Here is a 24,016-nt window from a genome sequence, read left to right as displayed (position 1 = left end):
TGAGAATGAAGCCCAGGCAGGTCACCGCAGTCTGTGATATTTGAGCTTTTTCTTGGACAACTTCTATCCTTTATTGGCTTGGTAGTTCAGAGGCCTCCTTAGTAGGGCTGGCGATCAGAATGTCATCTGCGTACTGAAGGAGAGTTTCCTTTTCCAGAGGTAGAACTTTTAGGTCTTTAGCTAAGCTTTCCCCAAAGATGGTGTGGGAATTTTTGCACCCTTGGGGCAAGACGGCCCAGAAGTATTGTTTTAGTTGTATGTTGAGTCCTGCCACTCACAAGCCAAAATTTCTTGTGACTCTGGGACTAATAGAATACAAAAGAAGGCATCATTGAAGACTAATACAGAATACCATGTCCTGGTGGTTGGTAGAATGACCAGCAGGGTGTAGGAATTAGGAGCAGTTGGAGGTATATCCTCGGTGGCTTCACTGACTGTCCTGACATCCTTTACCAGGTCCCCAGCGCCCATGGGGCTCTCGTGGTCAGACCAATCCCAGAATATGGAGCTCACCTGGGCAGGTACCCCACCCCCACCCCAGCCCACGGGGCTCTCGTGGTCAGGCCCCTCCCAGGATACAGAGCTACCCTTGCAGGTACCGTGGCAGGGCTGGGCACACAGGAACCGTGCACATAGCCCTCATTGCAGAGCACCCCCAGCTCACCTGTCGCTCAGAGCTGACACAGAGCACCTCAGAGCAGGACTGGAACTAACAAACAGCAGCTGCGACAGGTCTATGACCCTGGGCCTCACTCTGTGCGGCCTCCCTCCACCTGGTCTTCAAGAGACTTCCACTGCACCTGGGGCACCAGGCCTCTGTCTCCAACCACCACCCACCCCTCCTCTCCCTGACTCCTGGGTTCCTCTCATTAGGAGAGGGTTTTCTTGAAGTTGTCTCCCACTCATGGGCCAGATAAAATGATTAGAAAACAAGCCAAAGCTGCAGCCCCTTGTCTATCCTGACTCTCAGGAGCCCACACCTGTTCCTTGGACCTGGCCGGTTCAGCAAGTTCCATTTTCTGCAACTGTGAGCCCCTGAGGGGTGATGATTGGCTGACCTGGGCAGCCTTACCGTGCCGGCCAGCCCTCCCCAGGTGTGCCTGGGTTGAGATCAATATAAATGCCACTCCAGGCAGCAAGAGCCCCTGCAGCCATGCCTGACGCCATTTTCTCTGCCCTGTCAGCAGTCTCGGGGCTGGGCTGGTGGGAGGGAGTGAGAGGCCACGGCTTTGTGGGTGGCCCAGTGTGAGTGGGGCTCTGCTGGACAATCTGCAGCAGTTGCCAGGCTGCCACCTGCTAAAGAAGAGGATGTGTCACCCATACCTGCTGCTGGAATTTCTCCCTGGGCAGAGGTGAGAAAGGAAAAAAGCAGTGGGGGCAGGGACAGGACGGGTATCTCAGGCAGGGAAATGGAAATCTTCCAGAAGAGCACCCAGGGCCAGGACCATCCTGGCTGGCCTGCAGGCACCAAGTCGGCCGGCATGCTGTCACTCGTGTGGCTCTATGGCCCTTCCTCTAGGCTTTCAAGTCCTTGTATATATTCAGGTGTTTTACCTGGGACGGGTGGGAATAGTTCAGCAGCAACTGGCCTGGGGCTCAGCTCACGTTTACTCACAGATGCCTCGGCACGGTGCCCCAGCTTTGCAATGAGGACGCTTGTTGCGTGGGGGCTGCTGGCTGAATGGGAGACGATTCCCCACCACTGACCAACTTCAGAATTGTTTACAACTGGAGCAAGTGCCCTGATACGGTTTTCCTCTGTGGAACTGGTGGGTTCTGTGATTTTTTTCTCTTTTTCGTTTTTGGTTCAAGGTAGATTTTATTCCTCTTTTTTGTATTTACAGATATAAGCATGGAAATAATTTATTCATATAAATACATGTATGTGAAGGGAATAATTGTTTTTTCTGTTTTATTTTTTAAATTTTATTTCTTTTTAATTTTGAATTTTATTTTATATTTTTATACAGCAGGTTCTTATTGGTTATCTATTTTATACATATAAATGTATACATGCCAATCCCAGTCTCTCAACTCCTCCCACCACCACCACCCCAACAGCTTTCCCCCCTTGTTGTCCATACGTTTGTTGTCTACATCTGTTGCTCTATTTATGCCTTGCAAAATGGTTAACCTGTACAGTATTTCTAGGTTCTACATATATGCATGAATATACAAGATTTGTTTTTCTCTTTCTGACTTACTTCACTCTGTATGACACTCTCTAGATCCATCGACGTCTCTACAAATGACCCAATTTCATTCCTTTTCATGGCTTACTAATATTCCATTTTATATATGTACCACAGCTTTATGCATTCGTCTGTCTGTGGGCATTTAGGTTGCTTCCATTACCTCGATATTGTAAAGAGTGAGGCAATGAACATTGCGGTGAATGTCTCTTTTTGATTTATGGTTTTGTCTGGGTATATGTCCAGAACTGGGATTGCTGTATCATATGGTAATTCTACTGTTAGTTTCTTAAGAAACTCCATATTGTTCTCCATAGTGACTGTATCAATTTATATTCCCAACAATAGTGGAAGAGGGTTCCTTTTCTCCACACCCTTTCCAGCATTTTTTGTTTGTAGATTTTCTGATGATGCCCATTCTACCAGGTGTGAGGTGATATCTCATTGTTGAGTCCATTTCCTTGAGCAAGGGGTCGGTCTTGTCTATTACATATTTAGCTTATGGAACGGTATCTGTGCTAATTTTAAACTCAGGTTTTATGCAGCACCCCAACTCACGTTCCCCCTTAAGCAAGCATAAGTTGGTTTTCTAAACATGAGACCCTGTTCTGTTTTGTAATTCAGTTCATGAGTAGCCAAGTTCTCATTCCATGTATTAGTGGTACCTTATGATGTTTTTTTTCTGTGTGACATTTTTCACTTAGAATCACCGTGCCTCAATCCACTCATTATGCTGGTACGGGCATGGTGACATAGTTTTCATTGCTGAGAGGTATTCTGTTGTACGTAAGTACCGCAACTTCTTTATCCATTATTTGCTCTCTGACATATTTAACTTGTGCTGCAGAAGAGGTTCCTGTAAACAGAGCCATCCCAAATTTTGGGGTGGATGTGTCTTTTTGATTTTAATTTCCCTAAGCTATAGGACCATAAGTGGAAGTGCCCTAGGCTCTGTTGCTTTGTTTTTTAGATGTTTCAGGAAACACCATACACTTCACCCTAGTGGCTGTTGGCAATTTACATCCCGCCCATCAGCATAACAAGGCTCCCAGTTCTCCATGGCCTGTCCTGCCTTTCTGGATTTTACACTTTTTTCAGATGGCCCTTTTGACGGGGGGGAAGTGAGACTTCATTGTAGTGCAAATTTCCTTTGCAAGCTTGCTTGGTTGGCCAAAAAGGGCGTATGCGTTTTTTCCTGAATATATTCAGGAAAAAACGCATACGCCCTTTTTGGCCAAGTGCATCATTGTCGACCTTCTGCCTCTTTTCCTATGCTTTAAATGCAATTCCAGTCTACCTCCTGAAATCGGCTTCCTGAAATTCTGCCCCGCTTTCAAGTCCTCTTGGCAGCCTTACTTCAGTATATTTTTGGACGATAGCTGTCATTTATAACTCTGCAGGTTTGTGAATTACAGTGCCCCGAGCTCCTTTCTTCAACTCGCTTTCTTGTGAGCTGGCCACAACACCGCAGGATTGCTTCAGGCCCTAATCTGGTTCCGGCACAGCAGGCTGAGCCTTTCGTTAATTCCTGTTCCTGGTGGGAAATGAGAGTTAAATTTGCCCGTCCAGACACCTCCAGCTAGTCTCTCATTGGTTCTCCCTATTCCTGTTCATCTTCCGCGGAATTTGCAAACTGGGCCAAACAGGAGGTTAAAGGCACTGACTCTCCAAGTTGGGAGAGTGTTAGTAAAGCATCTGGAATGTTGCACCCGAGTACCAGGGGATGAGAACTGAGACATATTTGAACATGACTCACGATCACATGGTTGATCATAGTCTGGGTTCCACATGCATGTTTAGCTGAAGGTAGAATCCCTTAAACCTGGAGAGTTGAGACCCGTGGAATGGGTACCATGCAATATGACTTCAAAGGGTCTTCATTTGCTCACCAAACCTCTCCAATCCTATCACTGCTGCGTTTATGCCCCTGTACTCACGCTTGATTCTCTTTCAGAGACATAGCAATCTATAGGTTTTAAGATGCTTACTAGTCAGGTACATTCTTAGGCGTTTAATATGGGGTTTTGAGTCCATTTCGTTGAACAAGGAGTAGCTCTTTTCTATTCCATATTTGGCTTAAGGAACTTTATCTGTGCTCATTTCAATCTCTGGTTTTATGCAGCACCCCAACTCACCTTTCCCCTTAAGCAAGCATAAGTTGGTTTTCTAAATTTGAGACCCTGTTCTGTTTTGTAATCCAGTTCCTGTGTAGCCAAGTTTACATTCCGTGTATTAGTGATATCTTATGTTTCTTTTTCTGTGTGACTTATTTCAGTTAGAATCATCATACCTGAATGCACTCATTATGCTGCTATGGGCCTGATGACATAGATTTCATCGCTGACTGATATTGCATTGTACATAAGTACCACAACTTCTTTATCCATTTTTCGCTTTCTGCGATATTGAACTTGTACCATAAACGAGGTTCTTGTAAACAGAGCCGTCCCAAATTTTGGGGTGGCTGTGTCTTTTTGATTTTAATTTCCCTAAGCTATAGGACCATAATTGGAAGTGCCCTAGGCTCTGTTGCTTTGTTTTTTAGATGTTTCAGGAAACACCATACACATCTCCCGAGTGGCTGTTGGCAATTTACATCCCGCCGATCAGCATAACAACACTCCCAGTTCTCCATGGCCTGTCGTGCCTTTCTGGATTTTACACTTTTTTCAGATGGCCCTTTTGACCGGGGGGAAGTGAGACTTCATTATAGTGTAGATTTCCTTTTCAAGCTTCCTTGGTTGGCCAAAAAGGGTGTATGTGTTTTTTCCTGAATATATTCAGGAAAAGACACATACGCCCTTTTTTGCCAGGTGTATCATTGTCGACGTTCTGCCTCTTTTCCTATGCTTTAAATGCAATTCCAGTCTACCTCCTGAAATCGGTTTCCTGCAATTCTGCCCCGCTTTGAAATCCTCTTGGCAGCCATTCTTCAGTATATTTTTGGTAGATTGCTGTCATTTATAACTCTGCAGGTTTGTGAATTACAGTGCCCCTGAGCTCCTTTCTTCAACTCACTTGCTTGTAAGCTGGCCGCAACACCACAGGATTGCTTCAGGCCCTAATCTTGTTCTGGCACGGCAAGCTGAGCCTTTGGTTAATTCCTCTTCCTGGTGGGAAATGAGAGTTAAATTTGCCCGTCCAGACACCTACAGCTAGTCTCTCATTGGTTCTCCCTATTCCTGTTCATCTTCCGCTGAAATTGCAAACTGCGCAAAACAAGAGGTTAAAGGCACTGACTCTCCAAGTCGGGAGAGTGTTAGTAAAGCGTCTGGAATGTTGCACCCGAGTACCAGGGGACGAGAACTGAGACATATTAGAACACGTCTCCCGATCACACGGTTGATCATACTCTGGGCTCCACATGCATGTTTTAGCTGAAGGAAGAATCCCTTAAACCTGGAGAGTTGAGACTTGTGGAATGGGTACAATGCAATATGACCTCCAAGGGTCTTCATTTGCTCAGCGAACCTCTCCAATCCTTTCACTGCTCCGTTTATGTCCCTGTACACACACTTGATTCTCTTTCGGAGACATAGCAATCCATAGGATTTCAGATACTTACTAGTCAAGTACATTCTTAGGCGTTTAATATGGGGTGTTGAGTCCATTTCGTTGAGCAAGGAGTAGCTCTTGTCTATTCCATATTTGGCTTAAGGAACTTTATCTGTGCTCATTTCAATCTCTGGTTTTATGCAGCACCCCAACTCACGTTCCCCCTTAAGCAAGCATAAGTTGGTTTTCTAAACATGAGACCCTGTTCTGTTTTGTAATTCAGTTCATGAGTAGCCAAGTTCTCATTCCATGTATTAGTGATATCTTATGTTTTTTTTTCTGTGTGACTTATTTCAGTTAGAATCATCATACCTGAATCCACTCATTATGCTGCTACGGGCCTGATGACATAGATTTCATTGCTGAGTGATATTGCATTGTACGTAAGTACCACAACTTCTTTATCCATTTTTCGCTTTCTGCGATATTGAAGTTGTACCGTAAATGAGGTTCTTGTAAACAGAGCCGTCCCAAACTTTGGGGTGGCTGTGTCTTTTTGATTTTAATTTCCCTAAGCTATAGGACCATAAGTGGAAGTGCCCTTGGCTCTGTTGCTTTGTTTTTTACATGTTTCAGGAAACACCATAAACTTCTCCAGAGTGGCTGTTGGCAACTTACATCCCGCCCATCAGCATAACAAGGCTCCCAGTTCTCCATGGCCTGTCCTGCCTTTCTGGATGTTACAATTATTTCAGATAGCCCTTTTCACCGGGGGGAAGTGAGACTTCATTGTAGTGCAGATTTCCTTTGCAAGCTTGCTTGGTTGGCCAAAAAGGGCGTATGCATCTTTTCCTGAATATATTCAGGAGAAAATGCATACACCCGTTTTGGCCAAGTGCATCATTGTCGACGTTCTGCCTGTTTTCCTATGCTTTAAATGCAATTCCAGTCTACCTCCTGAAATCGGATTCCTGCAATTATGCCCCGCTTTCAACTCCTCTTGGCAGCCTTACTTCAGTATATTTTTGGACGATAGCTGTCATTTATAACTCTGCAGGTTTGTGATTACAGTGCCCCTGAGCTCCTTTCTTCAACTCGCTTTCTTGTGAGCTGGCCGCAACACCGCAGGATTTCTTCAGGCCCTAATCTGGCTCCGGCACGGCACGCTGAGCCTTTGGTTAATTCCTCCTGCTGGGGGGAAATGAGAGTTAAATTTGCCCGTCCAGACACCTCCAGCTAGTCTCTCATTGATTCTCCCTATTACTGTTCATCTTTCGCAGAAATTGCAAACTGGGCCTAACAGGAGGTTAAAGGCACTGACTCTCCAAGTCGGGAGAGTATTAGTAAAGCATCTGGAATGTTGCACCCAAGTACCAGGGGACGAGAACTGAGACATATTTCAACACGTCTCCCGATCACACGGTTGATCATACTCTGGGTTCCACATGCATGTTTTAGCTGAAGGAAGAATCCATTAAACCTGGAGAGTTGAGACCCGTGGAATGGGTACCATGCAATATGACTTCAAAGGTTCTTCATTTGCTCACCGAACTTCGCCAGTCCTATCACTGCTGCGTTTATGCCTCTGTACACACGCTTGATTCTCTATCGGAGACATAGCAATCCATATGTTTTAAGATACTTACTAGTCAGGTACATTCTTAAGCGTTTATTATGGGATGTTGAGCCCATTTCGTTGAGCAAGGAGTAGCTCTTGTCTATTCAATATTTGGCTTAAGGAACTTTATCTGTGCTCATTTCAATCTCTGGTTTTATACAGCACCCCAACTCACCTTTCCCCTGAAGCAAGCATAAGTTGGTTTTCTAAATTTGAGACCCTGTTCTGTTTTGTAATTCAGTTCCTGTGTAGCCAAGTTTACATTCCATGTATTAGTGATATCTTATGATGTTTCTTTTTCTGTGTGACATATTTCAGTTAGAATCATCATACCTGAATCCACTCATTATGCTGCTACGGGCCTGATGACATAGATTTCATTGCTGAGTGATATTGCATTGTACTTAAGTAACACAACTTCTTTATCCATTTTTTGCTTTCTGCGATATTGAACTTGTACCATAAACGAGGTTCTTGTAAACAGAGCCGTCCCAAACTTTGGGGTGGCTGTGTCTTTTTGATTTTAATTTCCCTAAGCTATAGGACCATAAGTTGAAGTGCCCTAGGCTCTGTTGCTTTGTTTTTTAGATGTTTCAGGAAACACCATACACATCTCCCAAGTGGCTGTTGTCAATTTACATCCCACCCATCAGCATAACAAGGCTCCCAGTTCTCCATGGCCTGTCCTGCCTTTCTGGATTTTACACTTTTTTCAGACGGCCCTTTTGACTGGGGGGGAAGTGAGACTTCATTGTAGTGCAGATTTCCTTTGCAAGCTTGCTTGGTTGGCCAAAAAGGGCATATGCGTTTTTTCCCTGAATATATTCAAAAAAAACGCATATGCCCTTTTCGGCCAAGTGCATCATTGTCGACGTTCTGCCTCTTTTCCTATGCTTTAAATGCAATTCCAGTCTACCTCCTGAAATCGGTTTCCTGCAATTCTGCCCCGCTTTCAAGTCCTCTTGGCAGCCTTACTTCAGTATATTTTTGGACGATAGCTGTCATTTATAACTCTGCAGTTTTGTGAATTACAGTGCCCCTGAGCTCCTTTCTTCAACTCGCTTTCTTGTTAGCTGACCGCAACACCGCAGGATTGCTTCAGTCCCTAATCTGGTTTCGGCACTGCACGCTGAGCCTTTGGTTAATTCCTCTTCCTGGTGGGAAATGAGAGTTAAAATTGCCCGTCCAGACACCTCCAGCTAGTCTCTCATTGGTCCTCCCTATCCCTGTTCATCTTCTGCAGAAATTGCAAACTGGGCCAAACAGGAGGTTAAAGGCACTGACTCTCCAAGTCGGGAGAGTGTTAGTAAAGCGTCTGGAATGTTGCACCCGAGTACCAGGGGACGAAAACTGAGACATATTTGAACACGTCTCCCGATCACACGGTTGATCATCCTCTGGGTTCCACATGCATGTTTCAGCTGAAGGAAGAATCCCTTAAACCTGGAGAGTTGAGACCCGTGGCATGGGTACCATGCAATATGACTTCAAAGGGTCTTCATTTGCTCACCGTACCTCTCCAATCCTATCACTGCTGCGTTTATGCCCCTGTACACACGGTTGATTGTCTTTCAGAGACATAGCAATCCATAGGTTTTAAGATACTTACTAGTCAGGTACATTCATTGGCGTTTAATATGGGGTGTTGAGTCCATTTCGTTGAGCAAGGAGTAGCTCTTGTCTATTCCATATTTGGCTTAACGAACTTTATCTGTGCTCATTTCAATCTCTGGTTTTATGCAGCACCCCAACTCACCTTTCGCCTTAAGAAAGCATAAGTTGGTTTTCTAAATTTGAGACCCTGTTCTGTTTTGTAATCCAGTTCCTGTGTAGCCAAGTTTACATTCCGTGTATTAGTGATATCTTATGATGTTTCTTTTTCTGTGTGACTTATTTCAGTTAGAATCATCATACCTGAATCCACTCATTATGCTGCTACGGGCCTGATGACATAGATTTCATTGCTGAGTGATATTGCATTGTACGTAAGTACCACAACTTCTTTATCCATTTTTCGCTTTCTGTGAAATTGAACTTGTACCGTAAACGAGGTTCTTGTAAACAGAGCTGTCCCAAACATTGGGTTGGCTGTGTCTTTTGATTTTAATTTCCCTAAGCTATAGGACCATAAGTGGAAGTGCCCTAGGCTCTGTTGCTTTTTTTTAGATGTTCCAGGAAACACCATACACTTCTCCTGAGTGGCTGTTGGCAATTTACATCCCGCCCAACAGCATAACAAGGCTCCCAGTTCTCCATGGCCTGTCCTGCCTTTCTGGATTTTACACTTTTTTCCGATGGCCCTTTTGACTGGGGGGAAGTGAGACTTCATTGTAGTGCTGATTTCCTTTGCAAGCTTGCTTTGTTGGCCTAAAAGGGCGTATGCTTTTTTTCCTGAATATATTCAGGAAAAAAAGCATACGCCCTTTTTGGCAAGTGCATCATTGTCGACGTTCTGCCTCTTTTCCTATGCTTTAAATGCAAATCATGTCTACCACCTGAAATCGGTTTCCTGCAATTCTGCCCCGCTTTCAAGTCTTCTTGGAAGCTTTACTTCAGTATATTTTTGGACGATAGCTGTCATTTATAACTCTGCAGGTTTGTGAATTACAGTGCCCCTGAGCTCCTTTCTTCAACTCGCTTTCTTGTGAGCTGGCCGCAACACCGCAGGATTGCTTCAGGCCCTAATCTGGTTCCGGCACGGCACGCTGAGCCTTTGCTTAATTCCTCTTCCTGGTGGGAAATGAGAGTTAATTTCGCCCGTCCAGACACCTCCAGCTAGTCTCTCATTGGTCCTCCCTATTCCTGTTCATCTTCCGCAGAAATTGCAAACTGGGCCATACAGGAGGTTAAAGGCACTGACTCTCCAAGTCGGGAGAGTGTTAATAAAGCGTCTGGAATGTTGCACCCGAGTACCAGGGGACGAGAACTGAGACATATTTGAAAAAGTCTCCCACTCACACGGTTGATCATACTCTGGGATCCACATGCATGTTTTAGCTGAAGGAAGAATCCCTTAAACCTGGAGAGTTGAGACCCGTGGAATGGGTACCATGCAATGTGACTTCAAAGGGTCTTCATTTGCTCACCAAACCTCTCCAATCCTATCACTGCTGCGTTTATGCCCCTGTACACACGCTTGATTCTCTTTCGGAGACATAGCAATCCATAGGTTTTAAGATACTTACTAGTCAGGTACATTCTTAGGCGTTTAATATGGGGTGTTGAGTCCATTTCGTTGAGCAAGGAGTAGCTCTTGTCTTTTACATAATTGGCTTAAGGAACTTTATCTGTGCTCATTTCAATCTCTGGTTTTATGCAGCACCCCAACTCATCTTTCCCCTTAAGCAAGCATAAGTTGGTTTTCTAAATTTGAGACCCTGTTCTGTTTTGTAATTCAGTGCCTGTGTAGCCAAGTTTACATTCCGTGTATTAGTGATATCTTATGACGTTTCTTTTTCTGTGTGACTTATTTCAGTTAGAATCATCATACCTGAACCCACTCATTTTCTGCTACAGGCCTGTTGACAAAGATTTCATTGCTGAGTGATATTGCATTGTACGTAAGTACCACAACTTCTTTATCCATTTTTCATTTTCTGCTATATTGAACTTGTACCATAAACGAGGTTCTTGTAAACAGAGCCGTCCCAAAATTTGGGGTGGCTGTGTCTTTTTGATTTTAATTTCCCTAAGCTATAGGACCATAAGTGGAAGTGCCCTAGGCTCTGTTGCTTTGTTTTTTAGATGTTTCCGGAAACACCATACACTTCTCCCCAGTGGCTTTTGGCAATTTACATCCCGCCCATCAGCATAACAAGGCTCCCAGTTCTCCATAGCCTGTCCTGCCTTTCTGGATTTTACACTTTTTTCAGATGGCCCTTTTGACCGGGGGGAAGTGAGACTTCATTGTAGTGCAGATTTCCTTTGCAAGCTTGCTTTGTTGGCCAAAAACGGCGTATATGTTTTTTCCTGAATATATTCAGGAAAAAACGCATATGCCCTTTTTGGCCAAGTGCATCATTGTGGACGTTCTGCCTCTTTTCCTATGCTTTAAATGCAATTCCAGTGTACCTCCTGAAATTGGTTTCCTGCAATTCTGCCCCACTTTCAAGTCCTCTTGGCAGCCTTACTTCAGTATATTTTTGGATGATAGAGCTGTCATTTATAACTCTGCAGGTGTGTGAATTACAGTGCCCCTGAGCTCCTTTCTTCAACTCGCTTTCTTGTGAGCTGGCCACAACACCGCAGTTTTGCTTCAGGCACTAATCTGGTTTCGGCACGGCACGCTGAGCCGTTGGTTAATTCCTCTTCTTGGTGGGAAATGAGAGTTAAATTTGCCCGTCCAGACACCTCCAGCTAGTCTCTCATTGGTTCTCCCTATTCCTGTTCATCTTCCGCAGAAATTGCAAACTGGGCCAAACAGGAGGTTAAAGGCACTGACTCTCCAAGTCGGGAGAGTGTTAATAAAGCGTCTGGAATGTTGCACCCGAGTACCAGGGCATGAAAACTGAGACATATTTGAACACGTCTCCCGATCACAGGGTTGATCATACTCTGGGTTCCACATGCATGTTTTAGCTGAAGGAAGAATCCCTTAAACCTGGAGAGTTGAGACCCGTGGAATGGGTACCATGCAATATGACTTCAAAGGGTCTTCATTTGCTCACCGAACCTCTCCAACCCTATCACAGCTGCGTTTTTGCCCCTGTACACACGCTTGATTCTCTTTCGGAGACATAGCAATCCATAGGTTTTAAGATACTTACTAGTCAGGTACATTCTTAGGCGTTTAATATGGGGTGTTGAGTCCATTTCGTTGAGCAAGGAGTAGCTCTTGTCTGTTACATATTTGGCTTAAGGAACTTTATCAGTGCTCATTTCAGTCTCTGGTTTTATGCAGCACCCCAACTCATCTTTCCCCTTAAGCAAGCATAAGTTGGTTTTCTAAATTTGAGACCCTGTTCTGTTTTGTAATCCACTTCCTGTGTATCCAAGTTTACATTCCGTGTATTAGTGATATCTTATGATGTTTCTTTTTCTGTGTGACTTATTTCAGTTAGAATCATCATACCTGAATCCACTCATTATGCTGCTACGGGCCTGATGACATAGATTTCATTGCTGAGTGATATTGCATTGTACGTAAGTACCACAACTTCTTTATCCATTTTTCACTTTCTGCGAAATTGAACTTGTACCGTAAAGGAGGTTCTTGTAAACAGAGCCGTCCCAAACTTTGGGGTGGCTGTGTCTTTTTGATTTTAATTTCCCTAAGCTATAGGACCATAAGTGGAAGTGCCCTAGGCTCTGTTGCTTTGTTTTTTATATGTTTCAGGAAACACCATACACTTCTCCCTAGTGGCTGTCGGCAATTTACATCCCGTCCATCAGCATAACAAGGCTCCCAGTTCTCCATGGCCTGTCCTGCCTTTCTGGATTTTACACTTTTTTCAGATGGCCCTTTTGACCGGGGGGAAGTGAGACTTCATTATAGTGCAGATTTCCTTTGCAAGCTTGCTTGATTGGCTCAAAAGGGCGTATGCGTTTTTTCCTGAATATATTCAAGAAAAAACGCATACGCCCTTTTTGGCCAAGTGCATCATTGTGGACGTTCTGCCTCTTTTCCTATGCTTTAAATGCAATTCCAGTCTACTTCCTGAAATCGGTTTCCTGCAATTCTGCCCCGCTTTCAAGTCCTCTTGGCAGCCTTACTTCAGTATATTTTTGGACGATAGCTGTCATTTATAACTCTGCAGGTTTGTGAATTACAGTGCCCCTGAGCTCCTTTCTTCAACTCGCTTTCTTGTGAGCTGGCCGCAACACCGCAGGATTGCTTCAGGCCCTAATCATGGTCTGGCACGGCACGCTGAGCCTTTGGTTAATTCCTCTTCCTGGTGGGAAATGAGAGTTAAATTTGCCCGTCCAGACACCTCCAGCTAGTCTCACATTGGTTCTCCCTATTCCTGTTCATCTTCCGCAGAAATTGCAAACTGGGCCAAACAGGAGGTTAAAGGCACTGACTCTCCAAGTCGGGAGAGTGTTAGTAAAGCGTCTGGAATGTTGCACCCGAGTACCAGGGGACGAAAACTGAGACATATTTGAACACCTCTCCCGATCACACGGTTGATCATACTCCGGGTTCCACATGCATGATTTAGCTGAAGGAAGAATCCCTTAAACCTGGAGAGTTGAGACCCGTGGAATGGGTACCATGCAATATGACTTCAAAAAGTCTTCATTTGCTCACCGAACCTCTCCAATCCTATCACTGCTGCGTTTATGCCCCTGTACACACGCTTGATTCTCTTTCGGAGACATAGCGATCCATAGGTTTTAAGATTCTTACTAGTCAGGTACATTCTTAGGCGTTTAATATGGGGTGTTGAGTCCATTTCATTGAGCAAGGAGTAGCTCTTGTCTGTTCCATATTTGGCTTAACGAACTTTATCTGTGCTCATTTCAATCTCTGGTTTTATGCAGCACCCCAACTCACCTTTCGCCTTAAGAAAGCATAAGTTGGTTTTCTAAATTTGAGACCCTGTTCTGTTTTGTAATCCAGTTCCTGTGTAGCCAAGTTTACATTCCGTGTATTAGTGATATCTTATGATGTTTCTTTTTCTGTGTGACTTATTTCAGTTAGAATCATCATACCTGAATCCACTCATTATGCTGCTACGGGCCTGATGACATAGATTTCATTGCTGAGTGATATTGCATTGTACGTAAGTACCACAACTTCTTTATCCATTTTTCGCTTTCTGTGAAATTGAACTTGTACCGTAAACGAGGTTCTTGTAAACAGAGCTGTCCCAAACATTGGGTTGGCTGTGTCTTTTGATTTTAATTTCCCTAAGCTATAGGACCATAAGTGGAAGTGCCCTAGGCTCTGTTGCTTTTTTTTAGATGTTCCAGGAAACACCATACACTTCTCCTGAGTGGCTGTTGGCAATTTACATCCCGCCCAACAGCATAACAAGGCTCCCAGTTCTCCATGGCCTGTCCTGCCTTTCTGGATTTTACACTTTTTTCAGATGGCCCTTTTGACTGGGGGGAAGTGAGACTTCATTGTAGTGCAGATTTCCTTTGCAAGCTTGCTTGGTTGGCCAAAAAGTGTGTATGTGTTTTGTCCTGAATATATTCAGGAAAAAACGCATACGCCCTTTTTGGCCAAGTGCATCATTGTGGACGTTCTGCCTCTTTTCCTATGCTTCAAATGCAATTCCACTCTACCTCCTGAAATCGGTTTCCTGCAATTCTGCCCCGCTTTCAAGTCCTCTTGGCAGCCTTACTTCAGTATATTTTTGGACGATAGCTGTCATTTATAACTCTGCAGGTTTGTGAATTACAGTGTCCCTGACCTCCTTTCTTCAACTCGCTTTCTTGTTAGCTGGCCGCAACACCGCAGGATTGCTTCAGGCCCTAATCTGGTTCCGGCACGGCACGCTGAGCCTTTTGTTAATTTCTCTTCCTGGTGGGAAATGAGAGTTAAATTCGCCCGTCCAGACACCTCCAGCTAGTCTCTCATTGGTTCTCCCTATTCCTGTTCATCTTCCGCAGAAATTGCAAACTGGGCCATACAGGAGGTTAAAGGCACTGACTCTCCAAGTCGGGAGAGTGTTAATAAATCGTCTGGAATGTTGCACCTGAGTACCAGGGTACGAGAACTGAGACATATTTGAAAACGTCTCCCACTCACACGGTTGATCATACTCTGGGATCCACATGCATGTTTTAGCTGAAGGAAGAATCCCTTAAACCTGGAGAGTTGAGACCCGTGGAATGGGTACCATGCAATGTGACTTCAAAGGGTCTTAATTTGCTCACCAAACCTCTCCAATCCTATCACTGCTGCGTTTATGCCCCTGTACACACGCTTGATTCTCTTTCGGAGACATAGCAATCCATAGGTTTTAAGATACTTACTAGTCAGGTAAATTCTTAGGCGTTTAATATGGGGTGTTGAGTCCATTTTGTTGAGCAAGGAGTAGCTCTTGTCTATTACATATTTGGCTTAAGGAACTTTATCTGTGCTCATTTCAATCTCTGGTTTTATGCAGCACCCCAACTCACCTTTCCCCTTAAGCAAGCATAAGTTGGTTTTCTATATTTGAGACCCTGTTCTGTTTTGTAATTCAGTGCCTGTGTAGCCAAGTTTACATTCCGTGTATTAGTGATATCTTATGACGTTTCTTTTTCTGTGTGACTTATTTCAGTTAGAATCATCATACCTGAATCCACTCTATGCTTTACAGGCCTGATGACATAGATTTCATTGCTGATTGATATTGCATTGTACATAAGTACCACAACTTTTTTATCCATTTTTCGCTTTCTGTGATATTGAACTTGTACCGTAAATGAGGTTCTTGTAAACAGAGCTGTCCCAAACTTTGGGGTGGCTGTGTCTTTTTGATTTTAATTTCCCTAAGCTATAGGACCATAAGTGGAAGTGCCCTAGGCTCTGTTCCTCAGTTTTTTAGATGTTTCAGGAAACACCATACACTTCTCCTGAGTAGCTGTTGGCAATTTACATCCCGCCCATCAGCATAACAAGGCTCACAGTTCTCCATGGCCTGTCCTGCCTTTCTGGATTTTACACTTTTTTCAGATGGCCCTTTTGACCCGGGGGAAGTGAGACTTCATTGTAGTGCAGATTTCCTTTGCAAGCTTGCTTGGTTGGCCAATAAGGGCATATGCGTTTTTTCCTGAATATATTCAGGAAAAAACGCATACGCCCTTTTTGGCCAAGTGCATCATTGTGGACGTTCTGCCTCTTTTCCTATGCTTTAAATGCAATTCCACTCTACCTCCTGAAATCGGTTTCCTGCAATTCTGCCCCGCTTTCAAGTCCTCTTGGCAGCCTTACTTCAGTATATTTTTGGACAATAGCTCTCATTTATAACTCTGCAGGTTTGTGAATTACAGTGCCCCTGAGCTCCTTTCTTCAACTCGCTTTCTTGTGAGCTGGCCGCAACACCGCAGGATTGCTTCAGGCCCTAATCTGTTTCCGGCACGGTATGCTGATCCTTTGGTTAATTCCTCTTCCTGGTGGGAAATGAGAGTTAAATTTGCCCGTCCAGACACCTCCAGCTAGTCTCTCATTGGTTCTCCCTATTCCTGTTCATCTTCCGCAGAAATTGCAAACTGGGCCAAACAGGAGGTTAAAGGCACTGTCTCTCCAAGTCGGGAGAATGTTAGTAAAGCGTCTGCAATTTTGCACCCGAGTACCAGGGGATGAGAACTGAGACATATTAGAACACATCTCCCGATCACACGGTTGATCACACTCTGTGTTCCACATGCATTTTTTAGCTGAAGGAAGAATCCCTTAAACTTGGAGAGTTGAGACCCGTGGAATGGGTACCATGCAATATGACTTCAAAGGGTCTTCATTTGCTCACTGAACCTCTCCAAACCTATCACTGCTCCGTTTATGCCCCTGTACTCACGCTTGATTGTCTTTCAGAGACATAGCAATCCATAAGTTTTAAGATACTTACTAGTCAGGTACATTCTTAGGCGTTTAATATGGGGTTTTGAGTCCATTTCGTTGAGCAAGGAGTAGCCCTTGTCTATTACATATTTGGCTTAAGGAACTTTATCTGTGCTCATTTCAATCTCTGGTTTTATGCAGCACCCCAACTCACCTTTCCCCTTAAGCAAGCATAAGTTGGTTTTCTAAATTTGAGACCCTGTTCTGTTTTGTAATCCAGTTCCTGTGTAGCCAAGTTTACACACCGTGTATTAGTGTTATCTTATGATGTTTCTTTTTCTGTGTGACTTATTTCAGTTAGAATCATCATACCTGAATCCACTCTATGCTTTACAGGCCTGATGACATAGATTTCATTGCTGATTGATATTGCATTGTACGTAAGTACCACAACTTCTTTATCCAGTTTTCACTTTCTGAGATATTGAACTTGTACCATAAACGAGGTTCTTGTAAACAGAGCTGTCCCAAACTTTGGGGTGGCTGTGTCTTTTTGATTTCAATTTCCCTAAGCTATAGGACCATAAGTGGAACTGCCTTAGGCTCTGTTGCTTTGTTTTTTCGATGTTACAGGAAACACCATACACTTCTCCTGAGTGGCTGTTGGCAATTTACATCCCGCCCATCAGCATAACAAGGCTCCCAGTTCTCCATGGCCTGTCCTGCCTTTCTGGATTTTACACTTTTTTCAGATGGCCCATTTGACTGGGGGGAAATGCGACTTCATTGTAGTGCAGATTTCCTTTGCAAGTTTGATTGGTTGGCGAAAATGTGCGTATGCTTTTTTTCTTGAATATATTCAGGAAAAAACGCATACGCCCTTTTTGCCCAAGTGCATCATTGTGGACGTTCTGCCTCATTTCCTATGCTTTAAATGCAATTCCAGTCTACCTCCTGAAATCGGTTTCCTGCAATTTTGCCCCGCTTTCAAGTCCTCTTGGCAGCCTTACTTCAGTATATTTTTGGACGATAGCTGTCATTTATAACTCTGCAGGTTTGTGAATTACAGTGCCCCTGAGCTCCTTTCTTCAGCTCGCTTTCTCCTGAGGTGGCCGCAACACCGCAGGATTGCTTCAGGCCCTAATCTGGTTCCGGCACGGCATGCTGAGCCTTTGGTTAATTCCTCTTCCTGGTGGGAAATGAGAGTTAAATTTTCCCGTCCGGACACCTCCAGCTAGTCTCTCATTGGTTCTCCCTATTCCTGTTCATCTTCCGCGGAATTTACAAACTGGGCCAAACAGGAGGTTAAAGGCACTGACTCTCCAAGTCGGGAGAGTGTTAGTAAAGCATCTGGAATTTTGCAACCGATTACCAGGGGACGAGAACTGAGACATATTGGAACACGTCGCCCGATCACACGGTTGATCATACTCTGGGTTCCACATGCATGTTTTAGCTGAAGGAAGAATCCCTTAAACCTGGAGAGTTGAAACCCGTGGAATGGGTACCATGCAATATGACTTCAAAGGGTCTTCATTTGCTCACCGAACCTCTCCAATCCTATCACTGCTGCGTTTTTGCCACTGTACGCATGCTTGATTCTGTTTTGGAGACATAGCAATCCATAAGTTTTAAGATACTTACTAGTCAGCTACATTCTTAGGCGTTCAATACGGGGTGTTGAGCCCATTTCGTTGAGCAAGGAGTAGTTCTTGTCTATTACATATTTGGCTTAAGGAACTTTATCTGTGCTCATTTCAATCTCTGGTTTTATGCAGCACCCCAACTCACCTTTCCCCTTAAGCAAGCATAAGTTGGTTTTCTACATTTGAGACCCTGTTCTGTTTTGTAATCGAGTTCCTGTGTAGCCAAGTTTACATTCCGTGTATTAGTGATATCTTATGATGTTTCTTTTTCTGTGTGAATTATTTCAGTTAGAATCATCATACCTGAATCCACTCATTATGCTGCTACGGGCCTGATGACATAGATTTCATTGCTGAGTGATATTGCATTGTACGTAAGTACCACTTCTTGTTTATCCATTTCTCACTTTCTGCGATATTGAACTTGTACCGTAAATGAGGTTCTTGTAAACAGAGCCGTCCCAAACTTTGGGGTGGCTGTGTCTTTTTGATTTTAATTTCCCTAAGCTATAGGACCATAAGTGGAAGTGCCCTAGGCTCTGTTGCTTTGTTTTTTAGATGTTTCAGGAAACACCATACACTTCTCCCGAGTGGTTGTTGGCAGTTCACATCCCGCCCATCAGCATAACAAGGCTCCCAGTTCTCCATGGCCTGTTCTGCCTTTCTGGATTTTACACTTTTTTCAGATGGCCCTTTTGTCCGGGGGGAAGTGAGACTTCATTGTAGTGCAGATTTCCTTTGCAAGCTTGCTTGGTTGGCCAAAAAGGGCGTATGCGTTTTTTCCTGAATATATTCAGGAAAAAACGCATACGCCCTTTTTGGCCAAGTGCATCATTGTGCACGTTCTGCCTCTTTTCCTATGCTTTAAATGCAATTCCAGTCTACCTCCTGAAATCGGTTTCCTGCAATTCTGCCCCGCTTTCAAGTCCTCTTGGCAACCTTACTTCAGTATATTTTTGGACGATAGCTGTCATTTATAACTCTGCAGGTTTGTGAATTACAGTGCCCCTGACCTCCTTTCTTCAAATTGCTTTCTTGTGAGCTGACCGCAACACCGCAGGATTGCTTCAAGCCCTAATCTGATTCCGACATGGCACGCTGAGCCTTTGGTTAATTCCTCTTCCTGGTGGGAAATGAGAGTTAAATTTGACCGTCCAGACACCTCCAGCTAGTCTCTCATTGGTTCTCCCTATTCCTGTTTATCTTCCGCAGAAATTGCAAACTGGGCGAAACAGGAGGTTAAAGGCACTGACTCTCCAAGTCGGGAGAGTGTTAGTAAAGCGTCTGGAATGTTGCACCCGAGTACCAGGGGACGAGAACTGAGACATATTTCAACACGTCTCCCGATCACACGGTTGATCATACTCTGGGTTCCACATGCATGTTTTAGCTGAAGGAAGAATCCCTTAAACCTGGAGAGTTGAGACCCGTGGAATGGGTACCATGCAATATGACTTCAAAGGGTCTTCATTTGCTCACCGAACCTCTCCAATCCTATCACTGCTGGGTTTGTGCCCCTGTACACACGCTTGATTCTCTTTCGGAGACATAGCAATCCATAGCTTTTAAGATACTTACTAGTCAGGTACATTCTTAGGCGTTTAATATGAGGTGTTGAGTCCATTTCGTTGAGCAAGGAGTAGCTCTTGTCTATTACATATTTGGCTTAAGGAACTTTATCTGTGCTCATTTCAATCTCTGGTTTTATGCAGCACCTCAACTCAACATTCCCCTTAAGCAAGCATAAGTTGGTTTTCTATATTTGAGACCCTGTTCTGTTTTGTAATCTAGTTCCTGTATAGCCAAGTTTACATTCCGTGTATTAGTGATATCTTATGATGTTTCTTTTTCTGTGTGACTTATTTCAGTTAGAATCATGATACCTGAATCCACTCATTATGCTGCTACGGGCCTGAGGACATAGATTTCATTGCTGAGTGATATTGCATTCTACGTAAGTACCACAACTTCTTTATCCATTTTTCAATTTCTGTGATACTGAACTTGTACCGTAAACGAGGTTCTTGTAAACAGAGCCGTCCCAAACTTTGGGGTGGCTGTGTCTTTTTGATTTTAATTTCCGGAAGCTATAGGACTATAAGTGGAAGTGCCCTAGGCTCTGTTGCTTTGTTTATTAGAGGTTTCAGGAAACACCATACACTTCTCCCCAGTGGCTGTTGGCAATTTACATCCCGCCCAACAGCATAACAAGGCTCCCAGTTCTCCATGGCCTGTCCTGCCTTTCTGGTTTTTACACATTTTTCAGATGGCCCTTTTGACCCGGGGGAAGTGAGACTTCATTGTAGTGCAGATTTCCTTTGCAAGCTTGCTTGGTTGGCCAAAAAGGGCGTATGCGTTTTTTCCTGAATATATTCAGGAAAAAAAGCATACGCCCTTTTTGGCCAAGTCATCATTGTGCACGTTCTGCCTCTTTTCCTATGCTTTAAATGCAATTCCAGTCTACCTCCTGAAATCGGTTTCCTGCAATTCTGCCCCGCTTTCAAGTCCTCTTGGCAGCCTTACTTCAGTATATTTTTGGACGATAGCTGTCATTTATAACTCTGCAGGTGTGTGAATTACAGTGCCCCTGAGCTCCTTTCTTCAACTCGCTTTCTTGTGAGCTGGCCGCAACACCGCAGGATTGCTTCAGGCCCTAATCTGGTCCGGCATTGCATGCTGAGCCTTTGGTTAATTCCTCTTCCTGGTGGGAAATGAGAGTTAAATTTGCCCGTCCAGACACCTCCATCTAGTGTCTCATTGGTTCTCCCTATTCGTGTTCATCTTCCGCAGAAATTGCAAACTGGGCCAAACAGGAGGTTAAAGCCACTGACTCTCCAAGTCGGGAGAGTGTTAGTAAAGCGTCTGGAATGTTGCACCCGAGTACCAGGAACGAAAACTGAGACATATTTGAACACGTCTCCCGATCACACGGTTGATCATACTCTGGGTTCCACATGCATGTTTTAGCTGAAGGAAGAATCCCTTAAACCTGGAGAGTTGAGACCCGTGGAATAGGTACCATGCAATATGACTTCAAAGGGTCTTCATTTGCTCACCGAACTTCTCCAATACTATCACTGCTGCGTTTATGCCCCTGTACACATGCTTGATTCTCTTTCGGAGACATAGGAATCCATAGGTTTTAAGATACTTACTAGTCAGGTACATTCTTAGGCGTTTAATATGGGGTGTTGAGTCCATTTCGTTTAGCAACGAGTAGCTCTTCTCTGTTACATATTTGGCTTAAGGGACTTTATCTGTGCTCATTTCAATCTCTGGTTTTATGCAGCACCCCAACTCACCTTTCCCCTTAAGCAAGCATAAGTTGGTTTTCGAAATTTGAGACCCTGTTCTGTTTTGTAATTCAGTTCCTGTGTAGCTAAGTTTACATTCCGTGTGTTAGTGATATCTTACGATGTTTCTTTTTCTGTGTGACTTATTTCAGTTAGAATCATCATACCTGAATCCACTCATTATGCTGCTATGGGCTTGATGACATAGATTTCATTGCTGAGTGATATTGCATTGTATGTAAGTACCACAACTTCTTTATCCATTTTTCACTTTCTGCGTTATTGAACTAGTTCCGTAAACGAGTTTCTTTTAAACGGAGCCATCCCAAATTTAGGGGTGGCTGTGTCTTTTTGATTTTAATTTCCCTAAGCTATAGGGCCATAAGTGGATGTGCCCTAGGCTCTGTTGCTTTGTTTTTTAGATGTTTCAGGAAACACCATACACTTCTCCCCAGTGGCTGTTGGCAATTTACATCCCGCCCATCAGCATAACAAGGCTCCCAGTTCTCCATGGCCTGTCCTGCCTTTCTGGATTTTACACTTTTTCCAGATGGCCCTTTTGACCGGGGGGAAGTGAGACTTCATTGTAGTGCAGATTTCTTTTTCAAGCTTGCTTGGTTGGCCAAAAAGGGCGTATGCGTTTTTTCCTGAATATATTCAGGAAAAAACGCATACGCCCTTTTTGGCCAAGTGCATCATTGTTGACGTTCTGTCGCTTTTCCTATGCTTTAAATGTAATTCCAGTCTACCTCCTGAAATAGGTTTCCTGCAATTCTGCCCAGCTTTCAAGTCCTCTTGGCAGCCTTACTTCAGTATATTTTTGGACGATAGCTGTCATTTATAACTCTGCAGGTTTGTGAATTACAGTGCCCCTGAGCTCCTTTCTTCAACTCGCTTTCTTGTGAGCTGGCCGCAACACCGCAGGATTGCTTCAGGCCCTAATCTGGTTCCGGTACGGCACACTGAGCCTTTGGTTAATTCCTCTTCCTGGTGGGAAATGAGAGTTCAATTGGCCCGTCCAGACACCTCCAGCTAGTCTCTCATTGGTCTTCCCTATTCCTGTTCATCTTCCGCAGAAATTGCAAACTGGGCCAAACAGGAGGTTAAAGGCACTGACTCTCCAAGTCGGGAGAGTGTTAGTAAAGCATCTGGAATGTTGCACCCGAGTACCAGGGGACGAGAACTGAGACATATTGGAACACGTCTCCCGATCACATGGTTGATCATACTCTGGGTTCCACATGCATGATTTAGCTGAAGGAAGAATCCCTTAAACCTGGAGAGTTGAGACCCGTGGAATGGGTACCATGCAATATGATTTCAAAGGGTCTTCATTTGCTCACCGAACCTCTCCAATCCTATCACTGCTGCGTTTATGCCCCTGTACACACGCTTGATTCTCTTTCGGAGACATAGCAATCCATAGCTTTTAATATACTTACTAGTCAGGTACATTCTTAGGCGTTTAATATGGGGTGTTGAGTCCATTTCGTTGAGCAAGGAGTAGCTCTTGTCTATTCCATATTTGGCTTAAGGAAATTTATCTGTGCTCATTTCAATCTCTGGTTTTATGCAGCACCCCAACTCACCTTTCCCCTTAAGCAAGCATAAGTTGGTTTTCTAAATTTGAGACCCTGTTCTGTTTTGAAATTCAGTTCCTTTGTAGCCAAGTTTACATTCCGTGTATTCGTGATATCTTATGATGTTTCTTTTTCTGTGTGACTTATTTCAGTTAGAATCATCATACCTGAGCCCACTCATTATGCTGCTATGGGCCTGATGACATAGATTTCATTGCTGAGTGATATTGCATTGTACGTAAGTACCACAACTTCTTTATCCATTTTTCACTTTCTGTGATATTGAACTTGTCCCGTAAACGAGTTTCTTGTAAACAGAGCCGTCCCAAACTTTGGGGTGGCTGTGTCTTTTTGATGTTAATTTCCCTAAGCTATAGGGCCATAAGTGGAAGTGCCCTAGGCTTTGTTGCTTTGTTTTTTAGATGTTTCAGGAAACACCATACACTTCTCCCATTTGGCTGTTGGCAATATACATCCCGCCCATCAGCATAACAAGGCTCCCAGTTCTCCATGGCCTGTCCTGCCTTTCTGGATTTTACAATTTTTTCAGTTGGCCCTTTTGACCGGGGGGAAGTGAGACTTCATTGTAGTGCAGATTTCCTTTGCAAGCTTGCTTGGTTGGCCAAAAAGGGCGTATGCGTTTTTTCCTGAATATATTCAGGAAAAAACGCATACGCCCTTTTTGGCCAAGTGCATCATTGTCGACGTTTTGCCTCTTTTCCTATGCTTTAAATGCAATTCCAGTGTACCTCCTGAAAT

At 44.0% G+C, this 24,016-nt stretch overlaps 1 long non-coding RNA gene across 3 annotated transcripts in view; it reads right to left on the bottom strand.

Annotated features, from left to right (window-relative positions):
- Nucleotides 1–24,016, bottom strand: part of LOC125963348 (uncharacterized) — a 510,776-nt gene that overhangs the window by 376,242 nt on the left and 110,518 nt on the right. The window contains exon 2 of one of the 3 annotated variants that reach the window (XR_007475176.1): nt 18,217–18,288. The exons of the other annotated variants lie outside the window; for them this stretch is intronic. This is a non-coding gene — a long non-coding RNA (uncharacterized LOC125963348). The remainder of the gene's footprint in view (nt 1–18,216; nt 18,289–24,016) is intronic. 3 annotated transcript variants of the gene reach the window in all.

Source organism: Orcinus orca, unplaced genomic scaffold, assembly GCF_937001465.1.
Source record: "Orcinus orca unplaced genomic scaffold, mOrcOrc1.1 scaffold_23, whole genome shotgun sequence".
Lineage (NCBI taxonomy): Eukaryota > Metazoa > Chordata > Mammalia > Artiodactyla > Delphinidae > Orcinus > Orcinus orca.
Note: the sequence above shows the minus strand (reverse complement) of the source record. Positions and strands in the feature narration are given on the sequence as shown.